The 19,252-nt window shown below is 45.7% G+C and overlaps 1 protein-coding gene across 1 annotated transcript in view; it reads right to left on the bottom strand.

Annotated features, from left to right (window-relative positions):
* Nucleotides 1-18,294, bottom strand: part of SLC6A12 (solute carrier family 6 member 12) — a 76,134-nt gene extending 57,840 nt beyond the window's left edge. The window contains exons 1-2 of the mRNA XM_075006364.1: nt 18,129-18,294; nt 317-503 (exon numbers count right to left, since the gene is read on the bottom strand). The gene's annotated coding sequence lies outside the window, so the exon portion shown is untranslated. The remainder of the gene's footprint in view (nt 1-316; nt 504-18,128) is intronic.
* Nucleotides 18,295-19,252: the final 958 nt, after the last annotated feature.

Genomic DNA, 19,252 nt, shown 5'->3' with positions numbered 1-19,252 from the left:
ACTTTCGCCTGCTCCCTGCACTTTTCCTGTCACTGATCTCCTCCCAGAGCCCTTTCTAAGCATTCAGACTCAATGCAGGGGTTGCATGTAGAGACACACCGCTTTTCTGCATAGACAAGCAGCTAAATGCTTCAAACCCGCAGCCAGAGAAACTTTTTCTCTGGCTATAACAATATAGCTTAGTTACAGAGCATTTCTCAGAGCTACATGCATCCCCTTTACCAATCTCGCTGTTCCATACAGGCAACACATATACAGCAGAGTTACATAGATACCCATTTTCAGGCATATCCAATGTGTTACAATCAGTCCATACCAGAATAGTTACACACTGGAGTTCCAGGGGACTGCTGCTCTTGCTTCTTCCACAATGGCTTTGACTGTGATTTCAGGGCTCAGAGTTCGGCTTCCTTCTCCTTTAAACGTAGCTTCTTAGTTTCCCCTGATATTCCAACTCCACTTTTCTTCTTTCAACTTGATCGATCCTTCATTGCGCATTGAACCTGCAAGGCACCACACCCACAACACAGAACAAAGTTCACCTCCTGTAGCTGCCTTGCTAAATGAGATATTTCCTTCAGAGCACCTCTCTCCCAGGAATTTCCTTTCAAGGCTCCCACACTGCTGCGACTCCATTGCAACTACACTTTAACCAAAACTCTCTCAAAACCCCAAACTCAAGTTTAGAACAGCTTGGGGTCCTGATCCCAAGCTCAGTTGATCAGGTTTTGTGGATCTAAGGATGAGTACACCACTGTGATAGGGCAGAGTTTCTGGGCACAGCTAGAGAAATCAATCCAGGGTACCTGTGCTTAAAATCCGAGCTACTTACAGCCCCAGGCTGGGATTTCCTTCTCACTAAGGCAAATCCAACCAGCTACAACAGCATCTCTGCCAGCCCCACTGCCCAGCCAGAAGCCACACAAGCAAACCCACAGTCTTCTCAGCTGCTGTACCAGCCCAGACCAGCAACCCCCAACTTAAGGTGAGAGGCTCTTAAGCCTGTTTTACCCAACACTGCACAGATTGTTCCAGACCCCATAGGGCCCAGCCCCAGACCCCAGTCTATATATATACTTGGATCTTACCCAAACAACATGCTTACCGATTCTTTAGATTGACTATCTAAAGATATATTAATAAAAGAGAAAGCAAGGTTAGTGAGAAGAATTGTTAAAGCAATACTTTACATACATCAGGCATAACTACTGATGCAGGCCAGCAATGTTGTTTGCTGATCCTTAAAAGTCTCTCAAAGTTCACTTCAGGTCACATAGATGCAGTTACCAAAGCTTTGTAGATCCTGCCCAAAAGCAGTTTCTCTGCTCTTGATGTTCACATCTCCACATTAGCTACTGATAATGGGCCACATCCTCCGTGACTGAACAGATCTGATTTCTCCACTCTTGATGTTCACAACTCCACCTTAACTGCTGCTAATGGGCCACCTCCTCCATGACTAAACTGACCTTGTCATCTCTGGCCTTCCTCTTTACTGAGACTCCCTCTTTAAACCCTCCTCTGGAACCCCCCACTCATGCATCTGATGAAATGGGTCTTGGCCCACAAAAGCTTACGCTCTAAAATATGTTAGTCTATAAGGTGCCACAGGACTTCCTGCTGTTTTTGAAGATACAGACTAACTTGGCTGCCCCTCTGATACTGGGGTCCACATGCTGGTACATGGACCCTTGGAGACCAAAAGACAAAGGATCCAGGATGGACACTGCTCAGTCCACAGCATGGCTCTCCTCTGTAGTTGTCTGTTCTCTTCTGTTCAGGGACACAGCCCCTTTTTCTTCCCATAGTCCCTTGAGGGTCCTCCCCTACCTGACTCAGGTGGGCAGTTGTGGCAAACTGCCATTGGATGACTCCCAGGAGACACTCTCCAATTTCTGAAATGGACGTGTTCCTTTGTTTCAATCCAGGTCACCTGACCAGTGGGCTGCATCCCATTGACTTGTCCCAAGCATCTGGAATGTGGAGCACCTGGTCTCCACTCTATAGTTCAGCCCAATGTCCTGACTGGAGCAGAATTTGCACCTCCGATCGTGAAGCTTAGCACTGACCCATTTTCTAAACACAGCTACGTAGCTAAAATCTATAACTTTACCTACCTACATGGCAGAGACACATAAGTAGCATACGCATATTCATGGCATTGTTAGCTGTTCTTAGACACATCACAGCGCCCCCCCGCCCCCCCGCACACACAATATTTGGGGCCCATAGCCACACTGGGCATTAAAATGGTTTCCAGATCCAGTATAAAAATCCTGTCATGTGACACCCCACCAGGGGGAACATGGAGGAGCAGTGGCCTGAGAATGGTGAAGGGGCAAAGCAGGGGGAAGACAGCCAGAAGAGGAACGTATAAATAGCTGATGAATGCACAGCAGAGGCAACACATAACTGGATGCTACCTGCCTGCGCTCACCAGCTACTGCAGGGAGTAGCCAATGCCCGCTAGAAACCAGACACCTGGCCCCACTCTGCAGCAGCAGAGATGGATCCCATTTGAAAGTTAGGATCAGGAATCAGATATAGGGTTTCCAATCTTGCCAGGCCAGCTCAAAAACTCAAGATTAGCATAAGAACAGGTTTCTTACAAAATAATCAATTTCAGCAAGTTTGTATATACTTTCTGATTTGTGAGTCTTTAAAGTGCATGCAGGTCACATTTTCGAACTGTTCCCCACCGTTATGATGACTAGTGAATGCCGGGAGAATAAAGTTCTCTTTCTTGCTCATGTTCATTTATTTTTTAAAATCACAACACCTCCAGGAGCATTAAGAAAACTTCTCAATATCATGTGACTTTGCAACGTGCTATAGTTTGGCCCATTAGAGAAAGGCCTGAGCCAGAAAACTCAAGAGCCATCGCTGGACCCCCAAGCCCCCAGAGTTAAGAGATGGTTAGTGGGAATCTCTGCTTTGTACCTATTTCCTGAGCTAAATCAAACTCTGGCTCAAGTTCTTGCTTACAGCAAGGCTGAATTTCACTCAAGGTCTTCATTACCCAGTAAGATTAATTATAGAGCACAACAGAGCACAGTGTAAGTGGGTAACTGTGGACTTCTTTCTCTTTTTTTTTTTTTTTTGTGGTATTTCTAGCGGATGGAGTCCTAATAGTGTGTGAACCCGGTGATTCTATGACCAGTCATTCTCCAAGCGGTTTTATGATGAAATGCACATGCTGGTGGAGGTGAAGCAGAATTTATCTCAGAGGGGGAAAGGAGGTGGGAGATGGGCAGGGGAAGCTGACAAATACTGTGCAGAAAACATTATCACCGTGTCTTGTTTGCTTCTGCAGGTTGCACAAAGCATTTATCAGATCACTTTATTTGCAAACTGTTTGTACAGAATAGGCCAACCAGCAGAAAAGAAGGGCACCGACACACAAGCAGGTAATTTTTATCAAAGTTTCATAACAAAGGTCTCAGTACTGGGGTAATGCATTTTTTTCTCTCCAGTTGAAACAAATAAAGACAGCACAGCATAAACTGTGGACTATATGCCTTCTCCTCTGGATATGCCCAGCAAACCAAGAACTGTGTTCTGTTCTGCAACTGGCTGGGAGCGAAAAGGTCCCATCCCGTTCCCTTTAATGGCAGTATGTATAACTCAGTGCAAAAGGGGATGAGGTCCTGAGCAAAGCAGCTGAAATTGCCTTTCGTAAAGCAGCTTGCAGCACCTAGAGTAAGAGCAGGGGTAGTGGAAGAGTTGAACAGAATTACCATTTACCATAGAACACTACAGGTGGCTTTAAAAGCCACTTACTGAGGCTCTCATCCCCTGTTCAATTCTAGAGTAATTTAGAATTTTTGCAGATTTCTACTGAGGTCTTTATGCTGCAAGGAGCTGAGTAAGGCACTTAAGTAGGTGCTTAACTTTCAGCTTGAGCCCAATCCTATTGATTTAGGTGCTATGCTGAATTGGGGCTTATATATCTCGCACAATACCTGAGCTGGTCACATATTTCTATGGAATAGTGTTGCCTAGTAGGCAGAGCACTAGGCTGGTACCCACAAGACCTGGTTTCCAATCCAGGCCAGTGAGCTGCTGGGTGATCTTGGGTAAGTCATTTCTAGACTTGTGTCTCAGTTTCCCCATCTGGGAAATGCGGATACTGATACCAACCTCCTTTGTAAAGAGCTTTGAGATCAGCTGGTGAGCAGTACTATACACAACTGAGGTATTCTTAGGCACAGACATCCCTTAAAGTTTTGTCCTCTACAGAAATTTCTAAATTGTCCCAGAATGTTGACTGCTGAAGCACAGGTGAGTTTCCCTGTGACTCAGCAGGGCAAGGAATCTTTTGGACCCACTTTGTCACCGTCAGTCAGGTCTCCTTCCCCCATGCCATTCTGAATTCGTCACTTCTGAAAGCTTTCTCCTGACAGCCTTTTCTAAGCTTCCCAACCCCGCAAGTGTGTTGCACTGTCATCTCATCTGAAGCAATAGGCCACCCAGCTATGGATTTTATTGTGATGCTTCTGCACAAAGGCAAGGCATGAGAGAGAGGTTAGATGCCTCACCATCCTTCTCATCCAGAAGAGCAGTGTTCTGTGTGCCGGCCAATGAAAACAGTACGCTTAGTGACGCTTGTTTGCTGGTGCAGTCTTTACTACGCTCCAATTTGCTGCAGCCCCAGTGCACATCATTATGCAGGATGATGTTTCCGTCTCTGCTTACTGGAGATGTTGTTAGATGCTGGAAGCAGATGTCTTAACTTTATTTATTTGAGATGGATCTGGGGCAAAACCATAGAGTCAACTCCCTTCTATTCATATCTCTTTGTACTATGTCAGCACCTATGGGACTTGATTTAAATGAAGGCCGCATTAATGCTAGGTGCTGCGCCAGAGTTGATTTTGAAATATGTTGTGAGGCTAGGAAGTGCCTACAGCTAACTCTCCAGCGGCAACCAGACAGGTGATCCTCACCCAGGCAAGCACTAAGTGACCATCACCAGGCATTGCCCAGCCACGGAATTATAAACAAGAGCTATACAGTTCAGTAAGTGACCCCTATGGAGGCCCCATACCATAGAGATTGCTCAACAGAGTCTGGGCCACCAGAAACGTTTCTGTACCAGTATCTTCCCTGGGACGTGAAGTGAGAATATAAAATAAGGGGCAGTGGCATCATCAGACCACCTCTCTCCTCCCCCGCTGGCATGGAAGGCAACAAAAATGCTGGAAAAACAAACACTTTGAAATAGGGAGATTGGTCTCAGGTCTGACAGAGAATTCAGTCTGTGAATTATGAACTAAAATCCGCCTGCAATTTCCAGTGGGTTGAGAGAAGCTACTTGATTCAAATCTTATTGAATCTGGTTATATTTTGGGTTTGGAATGTGTGTTTGTCTTTTCATTTCATATTCTTTATCTCTGACCTTTATGCCTCCCACTTATAATCACTTAAAACCAGGCCTGCTGGCAGGGAGCAAAGTTGCACGGTAGTCCAGTATTCAAAGGAGCCTGGAGCTCCAACCACCGCCACTGGGTCAGCAGAGGCAGCTGAAGCTCCAGGCCTCTTTGAAATGCTGCAACAGTGCTGCTCCACATGGCCCTGGGGTGGGACAGTGTCATGGTCTGAGTGGCACTAATGGTAGGCTACCCTAGGCCCCATCCCTTCTGCTCTTGGTCCTACCCTTTTGGGGTTATGGAACCCTCCCACCTTGCCTGAAGCCTGTGGTAGCTATTAGCTATGCTGCTTAAAACCTATCTTTCTATAGTTAAATTTATTTCAATATTTTATTTTAATCAGTGAACTTGCACAAGCTAAAGACATGAGTAATATAAGATGGTACATTTCTGGGGTGCAAAGCTGGGGCTGGGAGGAATCTGCTGGATTTTCCCTGAGTATGATTCATGTACGGCTTAGAGAGCATTCATGCAATTAGTTGGATATATCCATTCATGTTGTTGACTAAATGATCACAGCACCTTGAGAAGCAAGCAAACCATTGGGAGAGACAGCCCAGGCTGGAGACTTCAGGGATCACAGTCCCAAGCTGCAGCCTGGGGGTCCCATCACAAACTCTTGTCTCAACTTTTCACACTTGCTGCCTGGTCACCCTAGTTCAGTTCTGGTTCAGATTCAGGAGGTAGGACAAAGTTATGGGTCAGGTTCAGTTCCAGTTCAATAAAAGCCGTGATTCAAAGTGGTACTCTGGTTTCAGCTAGTTCTGGTCTCACTAAAATAACCACGACCACCACAAGGTAGCTGTAAGCACAGGCTGAATCAGTCAGATCTTGACACTTCAATACAATGTTTCTTCTTCAAAGGCCAGTTCTAAAACGAGCTTTCTGTTCTCTCACTGGCTCCATTTTATTCTCTGTGTGCGCAATAATCCCTTGCACGGTGGGGCCCTGGTCTGTGGCACTATTGCAATAATTAAGATGAATAATGCTACACAGAATTAAACCAACCTTACCTCTCCCAGACCAAAAGACTCTAAGGTGCTTCTGAAAAGAACTAGGAAATTATTGCATGCATTTATTAAGGTTCCTGTTACTGTACCACTTGAGATCACACTATTTAACAAACCCTTCATTCAATTCACTCACAGGATAAAGGGGAAGTAGGAAAGTCGGTCACAAGCATCCCAAGACAAACCGAACAGAATATCTCTATAAACTTGCACCTGATTTTCCCCCTTTTTCTCCTCAATACATTTGTAAAGCTTTTCTATTTAGTTCAAGTACTCATGAAGTGGCTGTCCTGCCCCAGCAAGCTGTCACAAGAGGTTTGCAGAAGCATCAGGCATGTTGGGTAAAGCACAGGAAGAAAACATTACACAGGAGTGACCAGATTTGATGGAGTCAATAACAACAACAACAAAATTACTTGGTAGTTCCTTTCTGCATCAGTTTGTGATGATAGGCTGCAATTGGTGGGAAACTCAAATGATATATCAATACCCTGTGCTACTGATTTGGACTCAGGATTGCATCCCACGGAGCATGAATTTTTTTAATACCTTTAAAAATTGTCATTCCAAGTTATCCCTCTCAATATCTAATGTAGCATTCCATGCTTCAATTGCAAGATTAGTTTTCTGGATCATTTTTAGCAGCTTCATCCACACAGATGACATTAAAATGCATTCAAATTTTCACATATAATTCTGAATTAACTTAAGATCAGTACAAGTCAGTGCTGAGAGTAAGAGATTCAAGATCACTTAAAGCTTTTCTCACAGAGTCCAAATGCTATGCAACTGTTTTATTAATGCCATCAATTCATGCTGACTATCTTTGTCGACATGCCGTGAAGAGAAACAGACAGATGTTGCTAAAGAATTTCCCACTTGTGAGGACTGCTACTGAAGAGGTTATACAATTTCTGGAATTGTTCCAAAGCACTGGATTGCTGCCTTGTATGATTCAGCACAATCAACACTGACAAGATTTCGTATCAGCAACGAAGGGTCCTGTAGCACCTTATAGACTAACAGAAAAGTTTTGAGCATGAGCTTTCATGAGCACAGACTCACTTCATCAGATGCTGGTCATGGAAATCTGCAGGGCCAGGTATAAATAAGCCAGAGCAAGGGTGGGGATAACAAGGTTAGCTCAGTCAGGAAGGATGTGGCTTACTACCAGCAGTTGATCTGGAGGTGTGAACACCAAGGGGGGGAAGCTGATTTTGTATTTAGCCAGCCATTCACAGTCTTTGTTTAATCTTGAGCTGAGGGTGTCAAATTTGCAGATGAATTGTAGCTCAGCAATTTCTCTTTGGAGTCAGGTCTTGAAATTTCTTTGCTGTAGGATAGCTACTTTTAAGTCTGCTACTGTGTGGCCCAGGAGATTGAAGTGCTCTCCTACGGGTTTTTGTATATTGCCATTTCTGATATCTGATTTGGGTGCGTTTATTCTTTTATGTAGAGACTGTCCAGTTAGTCCGATGTATATAGCAGAGGGGCATTGCTGGCACATGATGGCACAAATTATATTGGTAGATGTGCAGCTGAATGAACCCACGATGGTGTGGTTGATCTGATTAGGCCCTGTAATGGTGTTGCTGGTGTGTATATGTGGGCAGAGCTGGCAACGAGGTTTGTTGCATTGATGGGTCCCTGAGTTAGAGTGACTGTGGTGTGGTGTATAGTTGCTGGTCAGGATTTGCTTCAGGCTGGCAGGTTGTCTGTGGGCAAGGACTGGTCTGCCTCCCAAGGCCTGTGAAAGTGGGGGATCATTGTCCAGGATGGGTTGTAAGTCCCTGATGATGCACTGTAGAGGTTTCAGCTGAGGACTGTAGGTGATGGCTAGTGGTGTTCTGTTGGTTTCTCTCTTGGGCTTGTCCTGTAGTAAGAGGCTTCGTGGCACACATCTGGCTCTGTTGATCTGCTTTTTCACCTCCTCAGGTGGGTATTGCAGTTTCAAGCATGCTTGGTAGAGATCCTGTAGGTGTTTGTCTCTGTCAGAGGGGTTGGAGCAAATGCGGTTATATCTTAGTGCTTGGCTGTAGACAATGGACCGTGTGGTGTGTCTGGGATGGAAGTTGGAGGCATGAAGGTTGGCGTAGCGGTCAGTGGGTTTATGGTACAGGGTGGTATTGTGGCCATCGCGTATTAGCACCATGGTGTCCAGGAAGTGGATCTTTTGTGTAGACTATTTCAGACTGAGGTTGATGTTGGGGTGAAAGTTGTTGAAGTCCTGGTGGAATTCCTCCAGAGTCTCCTTCCCATGGGTCCAGATGATGAAGATGTCATCAATGTAGCGTAAGTAGAGACGGGGTGTTAGTGGACAAGAACTAAGGAAGCGCTGTTCCAGGTCAGCCATGAAAATATTGGCATATTGAGGGGCCATGCGGGTACCCATAGCTGTGCCGCTGATTTGAAGGTACACATCACCGCCAAATCTGAAATAGTTGTGTGTGAGGATAAAGTTACAGAGCTCAACCATCAGATGTGCTGTAGCATCATCAGGCATACTGTTCCAGACAGCATTTATTCCATCTTTGTGTGGGATGTTGGTACAGAGAGCCTCTACATCCATGGTGGCTGGGATAGTGTTTTCTGGTAGGTCATCAATGTATTGCAGTTTTCTCAGGAAGTCAGTGGTGTCTCGGAGATAGCTGGGAGTTCTGGTGGCATAGGGTCTGAGGAGAGCAACTATACACTGCACCACAGTCACTCTAACTCAGGGACCCATCAATGCAACAAACCTCGTTGCCAGCTCTGCCCACATATCTACACCAGCAACACCATTACAGGGCCTAATCAGATCAACCACACCATCGTGGGTTCATTCAGCTGCACATCTACCAATATAATTTATGCCATCATGTGCCATCAATACCTCTCTGCTATATACATCGGACAAACTGGACGGTCTCTACATAAAAGAATAAACGCACCCAAATCAGATATCAGAAATGGCAATATACAAAAACCCATAGGAGAGCACTTCAATCTCCTGGGCCACACAGTAGCAGACTTAAAAGTAGCTATCCTACAGCAAAAAAATTTCAAGACCTGACTCCAAAGAGAATTGCTGAGCTACAATTCATCTGCAAATTTGACACCCTCAGCTCAAGATTAAACAAAGACTGTGAATGGCTGGCTAAATACAAAATCAGCTTCCCCTCCCTTGGTGTTCACACCTCCAGATCAACTGCTGGTAGTAAGCCACATCCTTCCTGACTGAGCTAACCTTGTTATCCCCACCCTTGCTCTGGCTTATTTATACCTGGCCCTGCAGATTTCCATAACCAGCGTCTGATGAAGTGAGTCTTTGCTCACAAAAGCTCATGCTCAAAACTTTTCTGTTAGTCTATAAGGTGCCACAGGACCCTTCGTTGCTGTTACAGATCCAGACTAACACGGCTACCCCTCTAAGATTTCGTATGTGGTTGCCACAACTGGAGAAAATATAGTTTGGATTTGGGTCAAGAAGGGCTGCTTGGACTCCCTTCTATTTCCCAGCCATACTGGAGCTATTGTCATGGGCTTGACCAATGCAGACTTGACAATTTAATTTGTAGCCTTCGGGAATTTCTAATACATGAGCACTGATTTCTTTTCCATTTTTCTATGAAATTATCGAGCAAAATGAATCATTCTTCAGTTGAAACCTTTGACCTTCCTGCAATTTTAACATATTGAACAACCAGGGTTGTCTGTTCTTTATGAGAACAGTGTGGAGTTACATCATAATAATTGAAAAGTACATCATGTGTCATATCTCTTCAAGACTGTTGGTTGCACAAATGCCCCACACAGCTCAAACTCATTTTGTATTCTGCAGACAGATAATGGACTTGCATGTATTTTCCCCTCTCTTCTGATTCACAAACACACTGAACCTGGCCTAATAAAAGTGAGCGGTACTTGCTAAGAAGCTCAAATATATCAACAAGTTTCTATTTTTAGGGTCACCTATATGTTGCCCGGAACCAAACAAAGCCAATATCCAATTCCCCAGAAAGAAAAGGAATGGCATTCAATTTGTGTTCCAAGAGTTTTTTCCAGTTATCGCTTTCTGCGTTCATTTCACTCAGGAGTAACTTTTCAGTCGAACTGTCGGCTACTGCTGCTCTACTAGCTGATTCCATGCAACATAGGTGTCTTAATGTGATAATGAATTTGTATGTGCAGGTATTTCAACTTCCTCCAACCACTACTGATGCTCCAACTGGATGGATCAGATAGTACTGATGCATTTGAACTATTACTGATAAAAATGAAACAGGGTACGCAGTAAAAAGCCTCTTTTCCATGCTCCAGCAAAGCCAGTCTCTTGTATAAATCTCTCCATTTGGAAGAGGTTTTGTCATCAAATGAGTGGGAAAAGCATGGTTTTCAGCATCTTTTGGTATATTACTCAGAATCCAAAACCAACTAACTTTGAGAAACAACTGCAGTTGACTTACCAAGAAGTCCAATGTCAGGTTCAGATGCCGCTGTTGGTACACAGTGTTCTGTACTAGTCATAAGGTTTTGCTCTGCAGCATCTTTGATGTTCTCATTTTCTCCTTACCACTGCCTCTAAACTGAGCACAGATTCCGCATCTATCACTAGTGTTGGAATTTCTGTCTTGATTAATGACCTCCTCATTGTGAGGCAGTGGCATTGAAATGTCATTTGTATGCACAACGTTTTCATGTCAGAACTGGAAGTATCACTGTCAGTATGGTTACCACCTACTGATTGAGAGGTCTTTTTAATTGGCTTTAAACTCTTAACTGCTGCTTTATGCTGTTACTTTTGTCATCTCTTATTTGCACTACTTTCAAATCTTCACTTAAGTTTGATAAAGGGTTCTTTTAAAACACAGTACCTCACAATAACTTAATTTGCTGAGGGCTGTTGGTTATACAAAATTGTGTTAGCATATACTGCACAGTGAGTACTATATAACAATAGTTCAGAGATGCTATTGACTATGGTTTTTATAGCCTTATTTCAAAATCTTGAAATTTGGCCTCTATCGTGTTCCCATTATTAAAATTCCTTTGATAACTGGAGCATTCTTATGAAAGTGAACACAATGAGATTGCCAGGTTAGATAAAAAGTTTATTAAACAACTAGAATTAAAAGTTTATTTTCACAAAAAAAGGCTTTAAAGATTAACCTAAAACTAGATGAAGAGGTAGCTTACAACTGAGCCTGATACAGTTATTGTACATGAATACACACAAGAAAAAACAGGAATACCAAAAAAACTATGCAATGATAAAAAGCTAATTTCAAGGTTAAATTCACTCACAGACCAAGCAAAACCACTTTACAGTAGTCAAATTGCAACTTTCAAAACCTCTAAATTATCTAAAGATTGCAAACCGTGTTTCACAACATAGAGTCACTAATCAGAGACTGTCACGCAGATGGAAACTTAGATGTGACTGAAAAATTGGAAAAGGTCCAAGATCCCACAATCATTTAAAATCAGTTTTACCCAGTGTATATATAACTTCTTTTGTTGTCTCTGTCATAACTGCAAGGTGTATGATAAGTGGAAATGATTCAGTAGAAAAATGGCAAAATTTGAGGTCCCTTTTTTTTCCTGAGGCCCAGGCCAATTGCTCTCCTAGGTCCCCGCTCTAATGGTGCCTAGCAGGGGTCACAGGTGTGAGAGACCTGTGGAAGCTAAGCTCCCCAAATGAGGCAAGAAGTGACAGCTGTGATGCTTCCCTTTGTTGTGCCATGCCAGCCCATTGCTTTTGGAGCACCACCTCTGGAAGCTTCTGAGAAGCAAATCGTCCTTTAGCAACAAGACAGTGGCTCCACCTCCCTTGGCCTCTTCCTCCATGGCGCCTCCTGCACTGACTCTGCCCTGACATCCTGGCCTGGCTCTGCCTCTCCCTGCCCCAGCTCTGCCCCCGTCCCTTAGGCTACCCTGCCTACTCTTCTCAGTCCCACCCCTGCCACGGCTGCCCAGCCCACTCCTCTCTGCTCTCCCTCTTTTAAGGCCTCCCCCACTCACTCCTCTCTCCCCACTGCCCCAAGGCCCCTCCCATCCACTCCTCTCTACCCCTCCCCCAAGGCCCTTCCCACCTGCCACAAGCTCTTCCCCACACTCATTCACTCCCCCCCCCCAATGCACGTTGCTCTCCCTTGAGGCAGGAAAAAAATTGGAAAGGTAAAAAAGGTGGAGAGTGGAAAAGAGCAAGTGGCAGGTAGGGGAGATGGGGAGTAGGGGGTGGCGAGGAGCAATCAGCAGTCAGGGTGGCCTCAGAGTGGTCCTGAGGGTGACACATGGGCAGGGCCTTGGGGGAAGGATGCCAAGCAAGAGAGGCCTCAGGCAGAGCAGAGACACAGTCCAGCCATTGGTGTCCCCTCCACTTCTAGAGATCTTCCCGCGCTCATACCCAGCCTCCCCAAACACAAGAATCACATGCCACCTATAGTGAATAAGGGCTCTATGTCCTCTAGGGCTCACCCCCGCTAAGCAGTACTCCTTGCCCCTCATTGTCCAAGCAGCACAAAAATACATTTCTCTTTGTTAAGGGGTTTTATCCCTACCCACTTATGCTTCATGTTGCAGACCTAGCTGATGGGAAGAATTCTCTTGCATGTCTGCTTCTCAGTGGGGGTGCTGAGTGCAGGCAAGGGCAATCAGTCACATTTCTTGTCTTCTGAAAGCACTCAATAAAGCCCAGACTCTAAGCACATGTTCATTAATCTAATACCAATCTGACAGGTGGTAACACCCAAGTTAGCCAGACAGGTTCTGGCTATGAATTTGTCAATGTTCCCCAGAGGTGTAGGGTCCTGGGCATAAGCTAGCACCTGACTGGCCAGCATCACAAGGGCAACAACAGTGGGGAGCAAAACCAGGAGAAGGAAATCCATAGACGGAGAAATTAAAAAACAGTATTATTAGGGCTGTACACGTTTTGCGCCACTGGCACTTTATTGATTTAGAAATGGGTATAGTCAAAGTGGTATAAAAGTGCCTCCACTGGTACTGTTTATTACTGCAAATTTACGGCAAGCCACAGCAATGGAAATGTCCTTCTACCATATAACTTAATCTATGGTAGAAGTACTAATACCGTTTTAAGTATATCTATTTCTAAAACAAATTCTTAAGAGCAGCACCAAGCTGTGTGTAGACCAGCAAAATGCTATGGAGGGAGGGGAAGGAAAAACCAAGCACTCCACATATTACCCCAGAGCATGCACTCAGAATTAGAGTGTCGTCTTGAATAGAGAAAATTATTTTTACCTACATTATAACTGACTCCTGAGACTTGCTGCTGCAGGACATTTCAAGGTGCATGTTCAGTGAGATTCATGGAGGCAAGACTGAGAAGCTGAGCAATGGACCAGATCCTGCCCTCGGAGTCACTGGAGTTAAACCAGCATAATGCTACTGAAATCAGTTTAGTGACTCTGGATTGACACATGGTAGGTGAGATCAGAATCTAGCTCGCCATCTGCAAGAGCGGTAGCTAAGATTTTAAATACAAAGATTATTGACTCTCATGCTCGAGGGAACAACCACCCAGCTGAGCTCAGGAGGGAACTTCTCCTCCCCTGCTCTTTTTGCTTCATTATTGCGCATTGGTCAGGCAAGGTGCACAAAGTGACTGTGGTACAGAGAGCCAGATCCTGCTCTCACGTAAACAAGTGTACATGAGGAGTAACTGGTGAAGCCACTAGTATTACACAGGTGTAAGCAAGACTAGAGTCAGCTCCCTCTGCCTGTGTATTAAGAAGAGTAACTGCTTTAGTCCAAGTTAAAGAAACAATTAGTCAGGCTCAGCTCCCAGGCTGGTTCTATCTGCTACCAGAGAACAAAGAGCTCCCAGCACATTCACAGTAAGAGGTAGCTGCACCTCACAAAAACATCCTAAGAACATAAGAACGGCCATACTGGGTCAGACCAAAGGTCCATCCAGCCCAGTATCCTGTCTGCCAACAGTAGCCAATGCCAGGTGTGCCAGAGGAGGTGACCCGAAGACAATGATCAAGCGATTTGTTTCCTGCCATCCATCTCCCGCCTTCGACAATAGGCTAGGCACCATACCTTACGCCTTGCTAATAGCCATCTATGGACCTAGCCTCCAAATATTTATCGAGCTCTTTTTTAAACTCTGTTAGAGTCCTGGCCTTCACAGCGTCCTCTGGTAAGGAGTTCCACAGGTTGACTGTGCGCTGTGTGAAGAAAAACTTTCTTTTATTAGTTTTGAACCTGCTATCGATTACTTTCATTTGGTGTCTTCTAGTTCTTATATTATAGGAACAATTAACTAACTTTTCTGTATTGACTTTCTCCACACCATTCATGATTTTATATACCTCTATCATATCGCCCCTGTCTCCTCTTTTCTAGACTGAAAAGTCCCAGTCTCTCTAGCCTCTCCTCATATGCGACCCATTCCAAACTCTTAATCATTTTAGTTGCCCTTTTCTGAGCCTTTTCTAACGCCAATATATCTTTTTTGAGGTGAGGAGACCACATCTGCATGAAATACTCAAGATGTGGGCGTACCATAGTTTTATATAGGGGAAGTAAGATATTCTTTGACTTATTTTCTATCCCTTTTTTAATTATTCCTAACATCCTATTTGCTTTACTGACTGCTGCTGCACACTGCGTGGATGTTTTCAGAGAACTATCCACTATAATTCCAAGATCCCTTTCCTGATCTGTTGTAGTGAAATTTGCCCCCATCGTATTGTATGTATAATTAGGGTTATTTTTCCCAATGTGCATTACCTTACACTTACCCACATTAAATTTCATTTGCCATTTTCCTGGCTCACATTATTCCAGGGAGTCAGGGCCAGGCCACATAAATTCACAGCTAGACTGGCCAATGGCCTGAACATCTCTATTCTTTGTCAAGAGCACGTACTTATGCTAGTGGCAGAATCCCACTGCAGGTCTACAGTATGCACAATCCCCCACCTTCATCCAGAGCCCTCTTGAGCTGCCCACAATTTAAGATTTCCTGAAGCCACAGAGCTGGACACACACAGTAAGAATCAGCCATGTGTTCTGGAAGGACTTGTGCAAAAATCAATAGGTGCAGTGTGGGGCAGGAAGAAGTAGGCAACATTTTCATAAGCCAGGAAAAGTGTTTGCCAGCTAGGGGGAGAATTGAGTCCCTGCCTTATCCCTTTACCTCCAGAAAATGTTTCAGCCTATGCAAGTGCACACACAGCAGCCACCAAAGGTGAGCCCTTGTCTCGCCAGCTGCACTGGTGCCCTGGGGGCCTTCTGCAGGGCTCTTAAGCAACCTCAGGCAGCGTTCACGGACACTCCGGGCAATATGTCCAGCAGTAGAAAGTGACTGCTGCCTGCTGTGTCCAGGAAGTCATTAACCTCACCCTTCTACGCCCACCAAGTGCCCTGACCCTGAAGTCCTGATCAGGCGCAGGGCAGATGCACTCCCTGCTGGCACAGTTCCATCTTCTGTTGGCAGGTCTGAAACACATACCTGCAAGAACAGAACAGTCATGGTCTTGGGCTCTGTGGGTGGCACAGATGAGGGTGCTACAAGGCCAGGACTGAGAAGCACTGGGAGAGATTTGCCTGGCCCCAGGCTGGATTGTCAAGGGGGTGTGACAATCACAATGAGCAGGGGAAGTCAGTGTGGCACTCACATAAGCAATGCTCAGCTCTGCCAAGATTACAGCTCGATCCACCTTCACAGGCTCTGAAATTCCCTTCCCAACAGGGAGAGCCCTGCACAGCCACAAAATGTGTATGTGCATCCATAGCTGCAAAAATGAGCTGCGGCTGTCCAGAGGCATGTACCCACCAGTATAAAGCAGATATCAGCAGATTTGCAGGGCTGCCAATAGACACACAAACCAACAGCAGCTTTTGATTGCAAGCTTCCCCCAGAGCATTTCCTTAGCCTGCCCCAGTTGGTTCAGAATGTGTGTCTGTCAGTTGAAGGAAATCTGGCTCTTTCGTGAGGCGATGCTAAAGTCCAAGGCCTACTCACGGGTCAGCAGCTGGCAACTGGGGAATTGGAGTAAAGAGGTTTCCAACAGGATTAACCAAATGGAGAGAGGAGGCAGAAGTTAGAGTACTTTGTGACTTTGATCACAGTGCGCTAACCGGGTACATTGAAGACCTACGTCTGGATTCCTGCTCTGGAGCAAAAATTTAAACCCAGCTCTCCCCCAAGTTCTGGAATTGAGATTTGTACCCAGCTCTGCCCTAACCAGCGAGTTCTTGGCTCTTCTGTGGTGGGTCTTTTCCTCTCCACCCCTCGCACCTGTTGGAATTCTTGTATTAGTCTTTGGGCCAGAAAATAACTCCACGCTCTGGGATTAGGGCACTCCCCTGGAGTGTGGGCCATCCAACTTCAGGTCCCCATGCCAATGGATATTTAAGACACTAAACACTGGCCTAAGGCAATGGGTACACTAGCGCCTTTGTGGTAAAGCTGTTGTCAGTCGGGCGGCAGGGGTTAAGAGGGATGTGTGGGAAAATAAAAAAACCCTGCACCCCTGCCTGACAGAGGATACAATGGCAGAAACATGGGTGCAGCCAATACTATGGTGGCAGAACAGCTTCTCCTGCTGACATAGCTGGAGCTGCTCATGGAGCTGGAGGGGAGGGAGGACTCTCTCCTGTCTGTCAGCATAGGGCGGCTGCTCCAGAGGTGACATAACAGTACAGCTCTGCCTCCAGTGTAGCCTAAAAGTTACAAGGGGGCCACTGCTTTCAGTCAACCCAACACAGACTTTTTCAATTCATAAAGATTTTCCACAAAGCTCAGATCTTGGCCAAATCAAATCTTTATATATTTTTTCCCTTCCAGCACCAGCAAAAAGTGCAGCTCTTCACACAATCCTGTTCACTGCACTCTACCCCTGTCCTTCCATCCATGTGTACACACCCACACACCCACACACACACACACACACACACACACACACAAAATCCCACCCCAGGAGACCACTACAGTTCTTCTCACTAAGTAGCAGCCTGCAAGTGCCCAGTATATCTCAGGACACCAATCTCGCCAGACAGACAGTATGCGAAGAAAAGAAATTTCTATCCCTTGCTTACAGTAAATGAAATTCCTGCAGCTTGTCCCCTGGGTCTTGCCTTGCAATCCCCCACACACTCTTTTGCTTTCCCTGCTCCCCTCAGTGCGTCCTCCTCAGAGCCTGTGACTGTCTCCCCCAGTCCCCTTTGCTACCTGGCCCAGGCATTCCCTAACAATATTACCTACTTATTGCCTGTCCCTCTCACAGCACGGTGCTCTCCACTCCCCAGCAATCCTTCGGTGTCTATTCCTTTGCTATGCATCCCTCTGCTCGTCTCTCTAGCATCTTTTGCTGTTATGTCCTCACACCCCATTTCCTTCTCTGGTGCCCATACGTTTTCCCCTCAGAATTTCCATTGGAACCCAACATGGAAAATTCCCTTCAGTTCGTCCCTCCAAATGAATTCCCTTGTTTTCTTCAAGCCCCGCTTCCTACCCTAACAGCAGCAGGGGCTTCTCTGACACACATTCCTTTGCCCACCCGTCAAAATGCTCCCTAGACACCAGCAACCAGTTCTCCTGAAACGTTCATGAAGACTGCAGGGTCACTGCCTCAGTGACAGCCAGGGGCTTGGGAGTTCCTGTGACCCCAGCACTGACGGTATGATGCACAGACTCGGACAGACACATGGATAGAACAATTACCCAGCTCACCTGAATCCAGCTCAGGTCTGCCCAGGCAGCACGGCACAGAATCACTGGGGCCAACGAGCAACCCACTGTCCACAAGAAGAGGTAAGTCAAGGTGTCTACGACTCAAGGGGAGAGAAGGGTAGGGGAAAAGATCCTTCCCTTTCTGCCCTTCTTCCCCTCCATCAGATCTCCCTGTCAAATTACCACCACGTTCCCTTGAGAGTGGAGTGGGAGAGGCAGAAGTGTGTGTGTGAGCAATGGAAATTTCTCCTCCCCTCCTTTCCAATTCTTCCCTTTCCAGACTTTGCACTGTACTAAGAGGTATTGGCAGAGCATGAGAGAAAGAAGCCATGCCAGGCAGAATTAAGGCCAGAAGTTTGCAGGCAGAAGTTACAACATTCCGTGGAACTAGTCCAAGTCCCTTTACACTCGATGGAATGAAGCAAGCTCTCTCTCACACACCATTTGATGAAGCCTAACCAGATTGTTTCATGTTCTCAGCTCTTTAAACAGTGGAATCCCCTTACACTGTCCTGGGTCATGGAATGAATTACCTCAAACTCCACCAGGGACAATCACGCTAAACCCGCTTCCGCTGGAGCTCAGCACGGACTAAGAATGAAAAATTCAGCTGTCCAACTGCAACATACAAGAGAGGAACTAGGAGCTGTGCAGGGAGAGAGAAGTATCTTTCTATTGCACTCAGAGCAACATACTGGAATGTCTGCATTCTGTTGTGCCCCCGCACCTACACCCAGTGACTTCATGGCTTGTGTCACAGTATTGTTGCTGGCCAGTATCAGCACAGCCCAAGCCTTTGTTTTGACAGATGCTGCCTTGGTTGTTTTCACACCATGCGGTTGTTTAAATGAACATTCCCAGTATATTTTCCACAAATGCTCAGATTTCCTCTTTAAAGCAACTTTTCTGTATCTGTATCACCAGCAGTTTTGGCAGGACTACTACACAGGAACCAGCGTGCCTCCAGCTTTCTCATTAGAATTCAGTATCTCCCCCTCTGCAACCCCCCCACTTGCTGACCCCACACCCCTGCAGACACTGACCCATGTGCTCAAAGTTAAGTGTTTGCAGGGCCTATGCATTCACAGACGGCTCCCACTGCATCTCCTGAGCCATGTATCTGG

Source organism: Carettochelys insculpta, chromosome 1, assembly GCF_033958435.1.
Source record: "Carettochelys insculpta isolate YL-2023 chromosome 1, ASM3395843v1, whole genome shotgun sequence".
Classification (NCBI taxonomy): Eukaryota; Metazoa; Chordata; order Testudines; family Carettochelyidae; genus Carettochelys; species Carettochelys insculpta.
The sequence above is the reverse complement of the archived record's forward strand: the minus strand, read 5'-3'. Positions and strand labels throughout refer to the sequence as shown.